This window comes from Dama dama, chromosome 14 (assembly GCF_033118175.1).
Source record: "Dama dama isolate Ldn47 chromosome 14, ASM3311817v1, whole genome shotgun sequence".
Lineage (NCBI taxonomy): Eukaryota > Metazoa > Chordata > Mammalia > Artiodactyla > Cervidae > Dama > Dama dama.
In genome coordinates, this window is record NC_083694.1 from 63,620,302 (window position 1) to 63,632,410 (window position 12,109).

The window sequence follows — 12,109 nt, forward strand, 5'->3', positions numbered from 1 at the left end:
TGAGAAGCCCATACACGGCAAATAGAGTAGCCTCTTTTTGCCACAGGTAGAGAAAGCCTGGGTGCAACAGCAAAGAGCCAGCACAGTCAGAATTAAATCAATCAAAAAATTTTTAAACAAAAGAAAAAAGAACACTAATGTCTAACTCTGTCCCCAGCCTTCTTTCCCTTTCTGAAACTGGCTTTGCTTCTGAATCCAGGAATTTATGGCTAGTAAGTATCCTCTGTATCCTCTCAAGAATAATGGTAACTAATACTTTAAGAAAAAAAAAAAAAACATAATGTAATGGCATTCCTGGTTTCCATTTCTGTGTATGAGCAGCTTGGAGTTACCACTCCACTGTAACAAGTAAAAAGGTCTTTTTTTTACAAGTAAAAAGACTGAAAAATCAACCACTCTTAGATCCATAAGAGAAGTGAGGCCACAGAGCAAAATGCTACCCCTAAATTTGGAGAACACATAGAATCACAACTTACCAAGCAGAAACCCCAAAATGGAATCCTTCGTGGGAACCAATTCCCTAGTAGGAAAACAAAAGCTGTAACTGATAAATTGCTGGAGGCTCAGACTGGACAAGTCTGAAAGTGAAAAACTCCAGGGGGACCCAAATATAGGGGCCCACTGAGACCAAACAGGGCCTTGTGGGGCTCCCAGGCATGGAGGCCGTTTTGTACCCCATTTCTCGTAGGCAAGAGAAAGGTCTCCATGACCTTCCCTGAGTTCCATAGGGCAGATTTGAATAGTTGCTAATCAAGGGAGGAGCAGTCAAGAAATCGCCTCAAACAAGGTTAAATAGACTAGAGAAGCTCATCAAGATTAGGAGACACCTGAGAAAAGGGCTTCTCTGCTGGCTCAGCAGTCAGGAAGGGCAGCCCAGGTGGCTGCCAACATAGGAGACAGGGAGGCGTGGGTTCAGTGCCTGGGTGGGAAGGGTCCCCTGAAGAAGGAAAAGGCAACCCACTCCAGTATTCTTGCCTGGGGAATCACACGGACAGAAGAGCCTGGCGGTCTAGAGTCCAAGGGGTCACAAAAGAGTCTGATACAACTAAACAACTCAGCAACTAAACAACACCTGAAATGAGTTTTAAAAAATGCAGGTTCTACACACACCCTAGTTTTGCCAGAGACCCTACCTTCGAACCCTCATCAAATCCTCCTGGGTTGGGACACACAGTTTTTGAGGGCACAAGGCCACCGTGTCCCCCTTTGCCTAGCAAAGGAATAAAGCTATCCTTTTCTACTTCACCCAAAATTCTGTCTCTAAGACTTGTTTCAGCCCCAGTGTCAAGTTTTCAGTAACATCACCGCCACACTTTTGGGACTCTTACCTCCAGTAGTTTGACCAGAGTCTCAGAGTGAATACTGTAGGAAAAGCTTGTGCTTCCAGCAGTGAGAGGGGGAAAGGAGCCATTTTGAAATACACCAGAACACTCTAGTTCTTTGTAACAAGGCCTGCCCTCAGAAGAAACTAACTGACCACATTTAACCTGCTAGGGTTTTGTCAGAGGTTAACTGACCCTGGGGAAGGGAGATAGCCAACTTCAGCCCACTCTAGCCTTCCTGTTTAAGTATGCGGGAGGGGAAGGTGAAGAACAGTGCAGGAGAGATTAATCAGAAGCACTTGTGAAGTCCAGTCAAGAGGTGTAGGCTCACTGAAAGATGGAGACTTAATCATAGGACTACAGGATGCTTCCCCTGCCGCCCTACCTCGCCATCACATTAGTAAAGGCTTATTTACAGAAGTTTCTTTTACCGATGACATCATGTCTGACTATAAGCAAAAACTGCAAGATACAGTAAAAGGCAAAAAAACACAGTTTGAAAATACAGAGCAAGCAGAATCAGATATGGTTGGAATACCAGACCAGGAATTAAAAAACAAACTATGATTAATTTATTAAGGGCATAAAGTAGGCAACAGACAAGAACAGATGTGTAATTTAAGCAAAGAAAAGCAAACCCTAAGAAAGAACCAAAATGAAATATTAGAGATTAAAAATACTGTAACAAACACGAAGGTTGCCTGTGATGGTCTGATTGAGAAAAACAGAACAGAATATCCAAGGGCTGTGCAATAACTATAGAAGATGTAACACATGTATGATGGGGATACCAGTGAAACAGGAGGGAAGTGGAGAGGGCACAACCTTTAAAAGAATGACATAGTCATAGAAGAGGACAAAAACTGGTCAGAATCAACTAGATCCAAGATGGCAGAAGATTCAGCTCCCAGACCATAAAAACTAACCACTGCATTTTCAGGGCCTCTCACCTTCTGAGACCGCCCACACCCTAAAGAGTGCATTTCTCCCAAGGCTGTTCTCACCTTTTGAGTTGGACTCCATAGTGTCTATGGAATGTGTATCTCTTTAAATAAATCCACTTGTTACCTATCACTTTGTCCCTAGCTGAATTCTTTCTGCAACGAGATGTAAAGAACCTGAGCCTCATTAAGTCCTGAGATCAGGAGTGCTGCTGCTGCTGCTAAGTCACTTCAGTCGTGTCTGACTCTGTGTGGCCCCATAGACGGCAGCCCACCAGGATCTTCTGTCCCTGCGGTTCTCCAGGCAAGAATACTGGAGTGGGTTGCCATTTCCTTCTCCAATACATGAAAGTGAAAAGTGAAAGTGAAGTAGTTCAGTCGTGTCTGACCCGACTCTCAGCGACCCCATGGACTGCAGCCCACCAGGCTCCTCTGTTCATGGGATTTTCCAGGCAAGAGTACTGGAGTGGGGTGCCATTGCCTTCTCCGGATCAGGAGTGCAATCTCAGTTAAAAGATTGTGAATTCCATTTCCAATTTGAATTCTGGCTGGGTTTAAGTACTGGTACATGGGTTTAAATGCCAGTCTGAGGTGCGCAGTATGACCAGGAGGAGAAGAAAGAGAGAAAGGAGCAGAAGACAAATTTGAAACAGTAGTGACTGAGAATGTTGTTGAACCCAAGTTTGTGTGTCCTACAGGGAAGATAAGCAAACCAAAGCATCAGAGTCTGGAGCAAAGAAAGGTTAATTGCAAGGGCCAAGCAAGGAGAATGAACATCTCAGTGCTCAAAAAGCCCAAATTTCCCAGTGGCTTTGAGGGAAGAGTTTTTAAAGGCAATTTGGGGGTACGAGCTCCAGGATATATGACTTTCTTCTGATTGGTTGCTGGTGAGGTAACAGGGTGGTCCAGAAATCTCAACCATCAGCCTTCTGGTTCCAACCAGTCTGGGATCCATGTGCTGGTGCTTCTGAAGCTTCCATTGTGCACCTGGGTGGAGGCCCCCGCACCTGGAGAAGAATTCAGAGATACACATCACTGCTCTGCCCCTGAGGAGGGGCCAGGGAGCTGCCCCATCACTGCACTGTGGTTTCTGACTGCCTTTCCTCTGTTTCTGCATTCCCTCACTTCCCCAGGTAGTAATTGTTTGAATCTGCTGTATTTAACTCAGAAAAGGTCTAGGAGAATGAAGCCTTTTTCCTACAAACAAGAAACAGGGACACAGAAAGGCTTTTGAATCTAGAAGGGCTCCACAGGCGCCAGATCAGTTTCAAGAATTTTCCCAAATTAATGTCAGACACCAAACCACAGATTCAGGAAGCTCAGAGAATGCCAAGCAAGATAAGTGCCTCCAACCACAAACTACCCCTGCTGCTGCTGCTAAGTCACTTCAGTCGTGTCCGACTCTGTGCGACCCCATAGACGGCAGCCCACCAGGCTCCCCTGTCCCTGGGATTCTCCAGGCAAGAACACTGGAGTGGGTTGCCATTTCCTTCTCCAATGCAGGAAAGTGAAAAGTGAGAGTGAAGTCTCTCAGTCGTGTCCGACTCTTCAAGACCCCATGGACTGCAGCCTACCAGGCTCCTCCGTCCATGGGATTTTCCAGGCAAGAGTAATGGAGTGGGGTGCCATTGCCTTCTCCAACAAACTACCTAACTATACCCTAGGTATAGTTATACATATATATATATATATATATTTTTTTTTTTTTTTCATCCTAAAAGAAGTCAGATGGGAAGGGCAGGGGGAACCCCTTATCTATAAATGAAAAAAAAGAAAAAAAGATACCCATTATAGCTGACTCCTCCTCAGAAACCATCCAAAGAAGATAGTAGAGTGAAAGTGTTTCAAAGTGTCGAGAGGAAAAAATGTAATTCACTGTGGACTGGTGTAATTGAAACGGCTCACCACAATCTTTTGAGGTTCAGAATGGTGACGTTCAGGACTGATTTCAAGTGGCCAAGCGGAAAAGGCTTGACACTACTCACAATTTGATGCAAGGGATTTTCCATTCAGTCTCCTCTTTCCAGTTGCCAGAGGCACTTTGTAAAATTACTCACCAGAGATGGAAATGTTTTTCAGTGTTATCTCAAGGGTGTGTTCGGCTTCATTGGAAGAAAAATCAGTTTACATTTCACCAGTTTTGTAAGATTTCTGTATTAGTCAGACTACGCTAACTGCTCTGTTGTGTGGTCGCTAAGTCACGTCCAACTCTTGCAACTGCATGGACTGTAGCCCGCCAGGCTCCTCTGTCCACGGGATTTCCCAGGCACGAATACTGGAGTGGGTTGCCATTTCCTCCTCTGGGAGATCTTCCAGACCTAGGGATCAAACCCACATCTCCTGCATTTGGCAGGTCGGATCTTTACCAGTGAGCCACCAGGAAAGCCTGCTATAAAACAAAACCCCAACCTCTTGAATTTCTTTACACAGAGTTTATTTATTGCTTCCTTACGGCACAATCTAATGCAGCGTATAGGAGAATGGGGACCTCTCATCCACAGTCATTCAGGGAGTTAGGCTTTCTAGATGATGGTGACCAGCCATCATTTAGCGCCTTGGAGTCCTCAGCTTTGGACCAAATGAAAGGGGTTATACATCACTTCTGCTGATGAGCCATTACAGCCGGATATGAGAGTGAAAGTGAAATTGCTCAGCCGTGTACAACTCTTTGCGACCCTATGAACTGTAGACTACCAGGCTTCTCCGTCCATGGGATTTTCCAGGCAAGAATACTGGAGTGGGCTGCCATTTCCTTACAGCTGGGTGGCTCCTCCTAATTGTAAAAGATGCAGATAAATGCAGTCCAGTTGTGTGCTCAGTTTCTCTTCCTTAATTTCTACGTGAAGACTTGAGTTAACTGGCTCCATATTTCTGATTTATTTCAGTAATGTTTTTTTGTGACAGCTGTTGCCATCTTCTTCCCTTCCCAGCTCTGGTTGGAGGCTATCATTTGGATATTGACTGGATATTGTCATGCCTTTTGGATTCATATCATCAACAGTTTAATATGCTTGCTTTCTCACAAGTTATTTATTGGTCATATTAATTTAATATGGCAGACAAGAAAATGAGCTGTGTTTACAAAACCTATGAACTATCTCCAGTGTCTTTTTAAAAACTTTGTAGCAGAGAATTCATTGAAGCATTTGAAATACATGCTACTTTACAGAAACAATCATGTGACCCAAGAGACTCTTGTTATAGTTAAGCCATAAATTTAGCCTTAAATTTTCTAGCAATTAATATAAATAATTATTTCTTTATATATGGATTCTAATTATTTATCATCTAATCATTTCATAAGATATAATGCTGTAGGGACCTCCCGGGTTCCATCCCTGGGTTGGGAAGACCCCCCTGGAGAAGGGAATGGCCACCCACCCCAGTATTCTTGCCTGGAGAATCCCAAGGACAGAGGGGCCTGGTGGGCTATAGCCCATGTGGTCACAAAGAGTCAGATATGACTGAGCAACTAACACTTTCACTTCACTTTCAGGGACCTCCCTGGCAGTCCAGTGGTTAAGATTCCTCATGCCTCTTGGCCAAAAAACAAAACATAAAACAGAAGCAGTATTGTAACAAATTCAATAAAGACTTAAAAAAATAAAAATATGTTATATATACAGGTTATTTTTTTTGTGAATAAAACATTGAAGACTTTTAGATATACAGCCTTTTACAGATATTTTTCAAGGGATTTTTGTGATGTTTTTAAAATTCAAATTCAATGGAGAATTATGAACTTTCATATTAAGGTTTGACTCAGGTGGATGATGGGATGTGGGTTTGAATGGGGTTCAAGAATGGAGAGAATCTAAATGAGATTTCTGTGATAAAATTGTACAATATTGTTATGCCCGATGTCCAAATCCCCGAGTGGGAAGAGAGAAGGCTTCCAAGACAATGCAACTCGCAGGAAGGGAAGTTTATTACTGACTCGAGCCAGGACTCTCCGCCCGCAATCAACGCAGTGGTGTGGGTCAGAGAGCCCCGAGCCCAAGCTGTTACACAAATTTATAGGGTGAGAAGCGGATTGGTTACACGTTTGCAAAGCAATTTCATTGGTCAATACTTCCCCGCGCGGGACTTTCCTGGGGGTTTCTGCCCGGTTCCTAATTTCCTAATTGGCAAACAGCGGTCAGTATTAAGTGAAAGCTAATTGGTCCTAATTGGCTAATTGGTTGTATCCAGGTGGCCTGATAATCTTACCAAGTAGGAAGGCCTACTCCTAATCTAAGCTGCGTTACTTCTGCTCGCCTCACATTCCCCCCTGTCTGTTGTTCAAGTAGAGGGATCTTCCTCTTTTCCATCTTGGGCCACTGACACTATAAGTGGACCCAGAAGGGTGGAAATTAAGGTAGTCAGCCAGAGGGAGTGTTGAAAACAAGACTCAAACCATCTCTGCTGGGCTTCCCATTCTCTCTTTCTAATCAAGACCACCTCAGACATGGAAGTCAAAGACTTCTCTAAATGACTGATTGATTCTCTTACCACTCTTGTATGGTCTGCATAGAAACCTCAAAGACCCTACCCTGTTGGAGAAAAATCAAGTCATCTACAGCAGCTCGTAGGAAGGAAAGCCCTTGGCCTTGCAGAGATAGTAAAGCTTGATTCACCCATATCTGAGGTACTTGGCCTTGCGGGTTGCGCCACACTCAGGGCTACCAAATCTCTGTTTCCTACGTCCCATTCCCGGGGCCCATCACAAGAGGTTACACAGCTTCAGCTCCTGCCATAATCAGCAGGAGAATTAGGAGACCTCCCGGTGGACGAGTTTCAGTTTCAAAGGATTTGACAGGTGAGGACTCGCCTTCCATTCTTCTCGTGCTTTTTCCTGTTCTTCCAGTGTGGCTTGCCACACGTGATTGCAGTGAACCCAGGGTCCAATCCCGTCAACCTTGACAGCAGTAGGAGTGGTAAGGAGAACAACATAAGGGCCTTTCCATCTAGGTACCCAATCACCTGGGCCAATATCATGTGAAGGGATGGCCCCCTTATTTTGACCCTCGTGTATCTCTCGAATCAATTTCCAAACATGGTTATGCACTTTACTTAATGCCATCAGAGTTTGCTGGAATTGTCCCAAAGTAGGGGGTGGCAGGCATTTTCTTTTAAAAATAGGACACACAGGAGGGGGTCTTCCATACAGAATCTCAAAAGGGGTAAGATTCAGCTTATAAGGGGTGTTACACGCCCAAAAGAGTGCAAAGGGAAGGAGGGTCACCCAGTCCCCGCCAGTCTCTATTGCCAACTTCGTCAAAGTTTCTTTTAGAGTCCGATTCATTCTCTCAACCTGTCCTGAGCTCTGGGGATTATATTCACAATGTAACTTCCATTTCGTCCCCAGAGCTTGGGCCAGCCCTTGTACAATCTGGCTCACAAAGGCAGGTCCGTTATCAGAGCCCATAGTCACCGGCAGCCCGTACCTAAGCACTATCTCCTCTAAGATCTTTTTAGCAACCACTATTGCTGTCTCTCCCTTAGCGGGGAAGGCTTCCACCCACCCTGAGAAGGTATCTACCAGAACCAACAGATCCTGGTCTTACCTCAGTGCTTTCATTTATCTACTGAGTGTCTTCTTCAGAAATCTATCTCCCAGTGTTGCCCTGGCTCTTCCCCTTAGTACCTCGTTCCCATGTGCTGCTTTTTCCCTGTCCTTATCAGCTGGCATGCTTTGCAAGCCTGGATTATCTCTCATCCAGTTGTATTTTCAATACGCAGATTCAGTCCATATTTGCTTTCATTTATCTACTGAGTGTCTTCTTCAGAGACTCTGGCATCTCAGGGGTAGGAGGGCGATGGAGCCTGAAGTAGACCTTCACAGAATCATAGATAGTGCAGTCAGAGTGCCAGTCATGATGATGCGGGCAAAGAGTCCCTTCCATACACCTCTAAATCCAAGTCTCTTGAGGACCTGAGAGGCACTGCTACCCTTCTCTTTATGCAACACAGACACCACGGAATCAGCAACAGTACGTTCAAAGCAGGCAAACTTCATCATGGTGTATGGTATCTGTCTCATCCAAAGAGGAGCAACCCCCTTGTACATTTTGGGAGCTGCATCCCTCAGAGTGTTAACCTGGTTGGGTTTGAAATCGAACCTTAGCAGCTTCCATAGGAGCCAGAGCAATGTCAGTAAAGAATTCAGCACTGGCAGAGGCAGCCAAATACAGTGATGTGCACCACAGATAGGCATTCTCCTCTACTTCTGTGGGTCCACCTGCATACGGCATTTCACTAAATCCAGAGGAACAACAGCAGTGTGTGTCAGACCACAACTTAAGACCCCACCAAAGCCACACAGTGCATAAAACTTCGCGGAGCCATATCTACCGCGGCAGCTCCCGCTTTCCTTTGCCCATCTTTAGGCAGGGCAAGGGCTGGGGCTTCTAGTAGGGCCCGTCTGAGTGTCTGGAAAGCCTGTTTCATTGGCTCAGTCCAAGTCCAGTTTGGGGTTTCTTTACTTCCCTCATACAAGGGCCGGGCCTTCTCAGCAAACCCCATGATCCACAGTCTGCAATATCCAACAGTCCCCAGAAACTCTCTCACCTGGTGGGGGGTCTTGGGCCTTCCTGGCCTGGGTTAGCCACCTTTGCCCCTGCCTGATCTTATACCCCAAACAGGTGACCTCTTGCCGGGCTATTAATTGTGTAGCAGAAGGACTTCTGCGTGGCAATCTGATATTTGTAGAGGTCCTCACTCAGAGCCTCTTGAACCTCTGTGGGATTACCGGTTGGCCTTCCCCCTCGGTCCACTGAGCAAGAACTTTCTGGGTCTGAACTCCACCATAGAGAGGTACAAAGCCTACATTTGACAGGCTAATACGAAAACATTCCAGATTTTCAGGGTCCCCATACCTCAGATCTAACATGTAATCTTCAGCAGAATTTTCCAGTTCCTCATGACTGCAATTATCCAACATATCCACAGGGAATGCCATCGGCCACAACAAGTCTCTTCCAAGTAGAGGGGCTGGGCATTCTGGTATCACCAAAAATGAATGGGACACCTGGTGGGTTCCCAGATCTACTTTTCATTACCCAGGACTTGGGGAGGGGTGCCGAGTCTTGACTCCCCTAGTCACTGTCTTCCCCCGCATATAGAACTCGAGTTCCACGGGAGATTCTCTCTCTCTGGGTCATACCTCTCCTCAGGTCCCTCTTAGGGCACTCGTTTTTCCAGTGCCCCTGTTCTCTGCAGTAGGTGTACTGATCTTTCTTTAGGACCTGCCTTTTTGGTTTCTGTTTTTCTCCCATCCAGGGGTCTCGAGGTTCTCTCAATTCTGTTCTGGCTTTTATCCCCGCAAAAAGAATCTGGGCTAGCTCCCTCTGGTTCTTCCACTTTTCCCTCATTCTATATTCTCTATCTTCCTTCCTGATCTTCTCAGCTAATTCCCTTTCCTCCCGTCGAATTCGTTCTTCCCTTTCTTCTGGGGTCTCCCTATTATTAAATACCTTTTCAGCTACTTTCAATAAATCCTATATCGTCTGTTCTCCCAATCCCTCTATCTTTTGTAATTTCTTCCTAATATCTGGGGCTGCCTGATTCACAAACGCTAACAGGACTGCAGCGCGTGACTCCTCAGCCTGGGGGTCCATGGGTGTATATTGCCTGAAAGCTTCCATCAGCCTCTCTAGGAAGGCTGCTGGGCTTTCAGTGGGCTCTTGCCTTACTAAATTTACCTTTGCCAGATTTGTCGGCTTTCTTGCTGCGGCCCGCAGGCCAGCCATCAGAGTCTGGCGGTACACTCGGAGACGCTCCCTACCTTCTGCTCGCTCAAAATCCCAGTTAGGCCGCAACAGAGGAAACCCCTCGTCCACGAGATGAGGCTGGGCGGTTGGCCTCCCATCGACCCCCGGGACCCTTTTCCGTGCCTCTGCCAGAATTTGCTCCCATTCTTCTGTGGTGAAGAGCACCTGCAACAGCTGCTGACAATTGTCCCAGATGGGGTTGTGAGGGAATAAAATGGAATCTAAGAGGTCAATGAGGCCTTGGGGTTTCTCTGAGAAAGGAGGATTTTGGGTCTTCCAATTGTACAGGTCACTCGTGGAAAAGGGCCAGTACTAATAGGTTCGCTCTCCGTCTGGGTTAGCTGGTCCCATTCGGACGGGGAGCGCCTGAACAGTGGATGAAGGTAACTCTGGGTCCCCAGGATCTTGCCCAAGCCTATCTCCCCTAGTTCTCCCCCGGGTCCCCAATGCCGGTCCCCCCTCACGGTCGGTTCCTGTTAGCCCTCTTAATCCTCTCGGTTCACCCGTAGGAGCTTCTCTCCTCTCTTGCAAGGAGGGCGCATATGGTGGAGGCCTCATCTCCGTTTCTAGGTCTATCAGGTTTGGACAAGATGATTCCTGAAAGACTAGTTTTGGGTCCTCTTTCTTTTTTGTTTTCTCCGGGGGGGTCTTCATCACCAGGACCTGTGAATTAGAAGAGCTAGGAGGTTGAACGAAAGGTTTTAACCACCTACGCGGATCTTCCACTCGATCCTGCCAAACCATGACATAGGGGACCTGATCTGGATGGCCCCAGGGATCCGGAGCCATAATCTTCTCCTTCACAGCCTGTATGATTGACGGTTGAAAGGTGCCTTCTGGAGGCCATCCAACCTGGAAGGCGGGCCACTCTGCAGAGCAAAAGGTTATTAATTTACTTTTCTTGACTAGAAAAGACAAGTCATGGGCCCTGGCCCTGACATCCGAAAAATGGTCAGTCATGAGGGAAAGTGGGGTAGATTCCCCCTGACCCATGGTAAATGGTAACTGTTTATCTTGCTAGGGGCGGGCACCCTAGGGGTTTCTAGCTTCTTCCATGACCCCCTTATCCTCTCACGGGAGTCTTCAAGTGGCAGGCGCCCTAATGGCCTTTAGGTGCCTGACCCGTGCCCACACAAAGAATTTTAAAGGAGAGTTTCACCCGGTTGGGCTCTAGTTACTGAGGCTCACTTATTGTAGGGCCTTCAGAGTCCGCCAGAGTGTAGCCCTAGCCGGGCCTCATCAATTGCCCCCACAACCGCTCGCCTGTTCACTGAAATTCCTGAAAAGAGTAGGAACGAGACCAGAGACAATGCCGGCACACACACAAACACGGACAAACACGGAGAGCCGAAGACAAACACACGGACAGACAAACGTCGGCCGACAACACAGCGCTGGGTTTTCGGGCCCCCTGACCAGACTCGGAATCAGGAGAGGAACTCTCCTTCCCACAGAGCCGGCTGCCTTCCAGCGCGCTCTCTGGCCTCGGCCTTACGCCGGCTGGAGAAAGCTTTCTCCTGTGCCAAATACCTTCCTGCTTTACAGCAGGGCCCCGGAATTACTCTGGACTTCCTGTGCCAGATACCTTCCTGCTTTACAGCAGGGCCCCGGAATTACTCTGGACTTCCTGTCCTGCCTGAGACAATGCCGGCACACATACAAACACGGAGAGCCAAAGACAAACACACGGACAGCTGACAACACAGCGCTGGGTTTTCGGGCCCCCTGAGTTTTCCTGAGCACCGGTGCTATTATCTATCCTTACCCTCCTGTCCTGGAAGTGTTCTCTTCCCCTGGTAAAGGGATCCCGGACGAGCCCCCAAATGTTATGCCCGATGTCCGAATCCCCGAGCGGGAAGAGAGAAGGCTTCCAAGACAATGCAACTCGCAGGAAGGGAAGTTTATTACTGACTCGAGCCAGGACTCTCTGCCCGCAACCAAAGCAGTGGTGCAAGTCAGAGAGCCCCGAGCCCAAGCTGTTACACAAATTTATAGGGTGAGAAGCGGATTGGTTACACGTTTGCAAAGCAATTTCATTGGTCAATACTTCCCCGCGCGGGACTTTCCTGGGGGTTTCTGCCCGGTTCCTAATTTC

The 12,109-nt window shown here is 47.0% G+C and overlaps 1 pseudogene; it reads right to left on the bottom strand.

Annotated features, from left to right (window-relative positions):
* Positions 1-8,007: 8,007 nt before the first annotated feature.
* Positions 8,008-9,203, bottom strand: LOC133068888 (solute carrier family 25 member 3-like; annotated as a pseudogene).
* Between the last annotated feature and the right edge of the window lie 2,906 nt (positions 9,204-12,109).